Below are 5,488 nucleotides of genomic sequence, written 5' to 3'. Positions count from 1 at the left end.
GAGGAGGGTGCTCTGGTGGGACGGGGGAGAGGGAAATAGAGGCCGGGTGACGGGGGTGCTGCAACCGTAATCGACCCACGCTGATAAAGCATGTCCCAAGAGCAATGTCTAAAACAAAATCATTACTACATTACGCAGATCCCTCATCACCCATGTCTTTAATCAGTGCATGCGTTTATTTCATTCCTAAATACTGTAGACCACTGAATTTTCCCCCTAGGACATTAAAAACTACAGGAACAAGAGCTACTACCTGTTATAAACCTATAACAACTTCCAAACCGACTGCTTGAAAACAGTAAACGGATACTACAAACACTAACGACTATTACTAACAACATTATAGTATAGGCCAAACTAATATTACAGTTTTTCAATTGTTTACACACTAAAACTGGCCCATGAGTCACAATGACCCAACCCTGTAACTCATTTGCAGAACCAGACACCAAATCTGCGATACTATTGGCACGTTTTGCTTTACACTCAGATAGCAATTCTATAACAAACATTTGGCAAAACACAACACGCAATTCTCTACCTTTGGCACAAACTTCACAACTAAAATATATTGTGTGCAAATGAAAAGCAACACTGTTCAACAAGCTAAGCTCAATTACCAATTGATCACTTTCACTCTTCACATGTGCAAACACTAATTGCATAAATGTTCACTTTGCAATCAGACCTTTGGTATGGATAAAAAGGACACTGGTGAGTACTCCTGTGTTTGGAAAACAATGGAAGCAAACTTGCAGAGAGAGGTAGAGGTAGAGGTGGAGGTGGAGATGGAGGTGGAGGAAGACCTAGAACAAGGAGAGTAATCTCTGATGAAATTCAGGCTACTGTGGTGGACCATGTGGTCAACCATGGTTTGACCTTGAGAGGGGCAGAGAGTGCAGCCCAATCTGAGCCGCTTCACCTTAGCATCCATCATCCGGATGTTCCAAAATGATATTAGGTAGGTACTGCAGACATTGGACCTATCTACTACTTTTACTACTTGACAGTATAACATAAAGCACAGTAAAGACTGTAGATTCCAATATATACTGTAAGGGGAAACAAAGTCAATATGTTATGTATTACTGTATGAAATTGGGAACTATACTACTTTGTAATATGTTTATCTTGTATACTGTATTACTGTAGTGTTTACTGTACTTCCTTAAACAAATGTGGTTTCTACTGACAATTTAGATGTACAACCTATGGCATAAGGGGACAACGAGCGGATAAGAGGCAATCCGTAATTCCGATGAAGACATTAATGAGTGAGCTAGGACGGACATAGTCAATATAACTATTTGCTAAGCACTTTTGAAATGTACAGCGACATAATTCAGAACATGGGGTGTTCTTACAGTATTCTCCCTGTACACCAAGTCAGAACCGTAAGATAAATAAAGGGGGCATATAAGCAATATTCAATGATGACATTTCTATAAAACAGGCTATAGGCTAAATGTGCACCACCAAGTCAGAACAGTAGGCTAAGTTATGAGGGGGAAAGGGACCACATTATTATGGTGAGGCACATGGGCTACTAACAGCTTACTACACAACATACACTTAGTATTACTTAGGTACAGTATACATATCTCCCTGACATATTACATAATTTATGCAGCAGCATACAATACATTTTTGGACTTACCTTGATTGCTGTGTTCACTTGAACAGGAAGGTGGTGCGGCGGTCCTTTGTGGCAAATTTTGTGATCATACTTTGTCATCAAAGTCTGGCATTCTCTGGATTTATGGTGCTTTCAAGACAACTGGGAACTCGGAAAAAAACAAGATCGAATCATGACGTCAGTGATCTTCAGGTTGGAGCTCTAGAAAGAGGCCCGAGTTCCTGACTTGGAATTCCGAGTTGGATGACCGTTCAAAACATATTTTCCCAGTCGGAGCCTGTTTTTTTACGAGGTCCCAGTTGTCTTGAACTCACTGAAGTCTGAGATTTCCCAGTTCCGATTTTCTAGTTGTTTCGAACATTGGCCATGCTGGATTGACAGCATGGCCAATGTTGAATGTTTATCTTTTTAAGCTTGAAAAAGAGACCCTTAAGCCCAGACTTGGACCACACACTGACTCCTCCGAATAGCAGGTCTAGCGATTGCTTTGCAATGCTTGCAGTTAGCCACTGATTCCTTCCAAACCAGTCATTGTTGAATTTGCAATTACCAACTTGTTGTGTAATGTTTATGTCCAATGGCCGATGAGCACCGATACATTTTATCTATTATTTCTCATATGACAAGGATTGAAAAGGATTTGCCAGTAGATTGTCGACTTGATTCATAATGATGACTTTTAGCTTGCTAGCTAAGATTTTGAAAGTATGATGTTGACATGATCAGTCCAATCATAGCTACGGTAGATATAATGTGATTTGACGTCATTTTATCTGTGGCCAATGACCTTGAGCCTTCTTGGATGGGCACTTCTAATGTAACTCTATGGCAGCACCCAAGGGGCTTGAATTTTTCAACCTCTCCCCGTTGATTTTGCGGTGACGTAGTGTCCCCATGAGTGACAGAACACTGAGCCAATCAGAGCACAACTAGAGAACATTACCAACCCCTACGCTCCGTATTTTCCGCTGGCTGCCCCACCACCACAGAAAGCACCTGCATTTTGGAGTTGCCTTACTCAAGAAAGCAAAGAAATGACGATGTTTGTATGCGGCTTTATTAACTCAATTATTATTATTATTATTATTATTATTTTTACATTGTTTGCAAACTGATATATGACACGTATTAATGCCAAAATAACATGCCAAACAGGCAACTATATATATACAGTACCAGTCAAAAGTTTGGACACACCTACTCATTCAAGGGTTTTTCTTTATTTTGACTATTTTCTACATTGTAGAATAGTAGCGAAGACATCAAAACTATGAAATAACACATATGGAATCATTAAGTAACAAAAAAAGTGTTAAACCAATCAAAATATATTTTATAGTAGCCACCCTTTTCCTTGATGACAGCTTTGCACACTCTTGGCATTCTCTCAACCAGCTTCATGAGGTAGTCACCTGGAATGCATTTCAATTCACAGGTGTGCCTTGTTAAAAGTTAATTTGTGGAATTTCTTTCCTTCTTAATGCGTTTGAGCCAATCAGTTGTGTTGTGACAAGGTAGGGGTGATATACAGAAGATAGCCCTATTTGGGAAAAGACCAAGTCCATATTATGGTTAGAACATCTCAAATAAGCAAAGAGAAATGACAGTCCATCATTACTTTAAGACATGAAGGTCAGTCAATCCGGAAAATGTCAAGAACTTTGAAAGTTTCTTGCTATGATGAAACTGGCTCTCATGAGGACCGCCACAGGAAAGGAAGACCCAGAGTTACCTCTGCTGCAGAAGATAAGTTCATTAGAGTTACCAGCCTCAGAAATTGCAGCCCAAGTAAATACTTCACAGAGTTCAAGTAACAGACACATCTCAACATCAACTGTTCAGAGGAGACTGCGTGAATCAGGCCTTCATGGTCGAATTGCTGAAAAGAAACCACTACTAAAGGACACCAATAAGAAGAAGAGACTTGCTTGGGCAAAGAAGCACGAGCAATGGACATTAGTCCGGTGGAAATCTGTCCTTTGGTCTGATGAGTCCAAATTTGAGATTTTTGGTTCCAACCGCCGTGTCTTTGTGAGACGCAGAGTAGATGAACGGATGATCTCTGCATGTGTTGTTCCCACCGTGAAGCATGGAGGAGGAGGTGTGATGGTGTGGGGGTGATTTGCTGGTGACACTGCCTGTGATTTATTTAGAAATCAAGGCACACTTAACCAGCATGGCTACCACAGCATTCTGCAGCGATACCCGATCCCATCTGGTTTGCGATTAGTGGGATTATCATTTGTTTTTCAACAGGACAATGACCCAACACACCTCCAGGCTGTGTAAGGGCTATTTGACCAAGAAGGAGAGAGATGGAGTGCTGCATCAGATGACCTGGCCTCCACAATCACCCGATCTCAACCCAATTGAGATGGTTTGGGATGAGTTGGACCGCAGAGTGAAGGAAAAGCAGCCAACAAGTGCTCAGCATATGTGGGAACTCCTTCAAGACTGTTGGAAAAGCATTCCAGGTGAAGCTGGTTGAGAGAATGCCAAGAGTGTGCAAAGCTGTCATCAAGGCAAAGGGTGGCTACTTTGAAGAATCTAAAATCTAAAATATATTTTGATTTGTTTAACACTATTTTGGTTACTATATGATTCCATATGTGTTATTTCATAGTTTTGATGTCTTCACTATTATTCTATAATGTAGAAAATAGTAAAAAATAAAGAAAAACCCTTGAATGAGTAGGTGTTTCCAAACTTTTGACTGGTTCTGCTAAACAGGTGGGGCTCTGCCCATTTGAAAGGAATTCCCAAAGAGTGAAGGATAAACAGTACGAATATGTGCAAGAAATGGCCGGACCAAATCAACAGACATGACTGATTTCGTTTTCGCAATGGAGTATTTGTTTCTTGACTTATGATTTTGATTTTACTGTATTTTGACAGTTTCTTGATCTATTCCATTAAATTGATCTACATACAGTATAGTAGTACAAATCGGCCTATTTTTCTTCCTTTGCATTTGCGAAATATATTTACTGTATCTGTGCTTACAGTATGCTGTTTGACATGTATTGAGTCATGTTGAAATATAAACTAACTTTTTTGCATTTGTGTTACTTTCTTGTTTGAGTACACACAAACAATATACAATATAACAACAAAATCTTAGTCTTTACTCTGAAATAGGTTCTGAAAGTAGTGTTTTGAATATGTCATATTAGTGTGATCCCCCGTGTAGCTCAGTTGGTAGAGCATGGCGCTTGCAACGCCAGGGTTGTGGGTTCGATTCTCATGGGGGGCCAGTATGAAAAAAATATATATATATATGTATGCACTCACTAACTGTAAGTCGCTCTGGATAAGAGCGTCTGCTAAATGACGTGAATGTAATCTCGGTTGTCACTAAGTTAGATTAATTTGATGTGTGTGTGTCTTATTTGTATGCAAAGCTACATTTTGAGCAGGGGGTACATTCTTTTGATTGCTGTGTTTCATTTTGCAAGATGTTTGTGGGGTTTGGGGGAATTAGCTAACTGCTTTGTGTTTTGTGTTTAGAGTTTTGAGTACCTGAGATGTAGTTTCAGCAAACGTGTGTTAACAATTGGGAAAAACTGTAAACTGATACAAAGGAGAACTGACAATGACTGACCAATGCCGAGACAAACCAAAACATTCACAGACTGTCATCTCTCAGAGTGTGGACCATGGGATAGTGTGTGTGTGTGTGTGTTTGAGGGTGTATTTCTACAAGTGAAAGTTAGGCAGTGGAAGGCGAGTCTTGAAAACCCGACCCATGGCAACAGTGACTAGGGTCTGGTTTCAATGACAGAGTCTTTTGGCATAGAGGAACTATGTCACTACCTACATCACTACCTTATCTGCTTGAAAAATACTAAATAG

This window comes from Coregonus lavaretus (assembly GCF_964263955.1).
Source record: "Coregonus lavaretus genome assembly, chromosome: 15".
Taxonomy (NCBI): domain Eukaryota; kingdom Metazoa; phylum Chordata; class Actinopteri; order Salmoniformes; family Salmonidae; genus Coregonus; species Coregonus lavaretus.
This window is presented reverse-complemented; position numbering follows the sequence as displayed.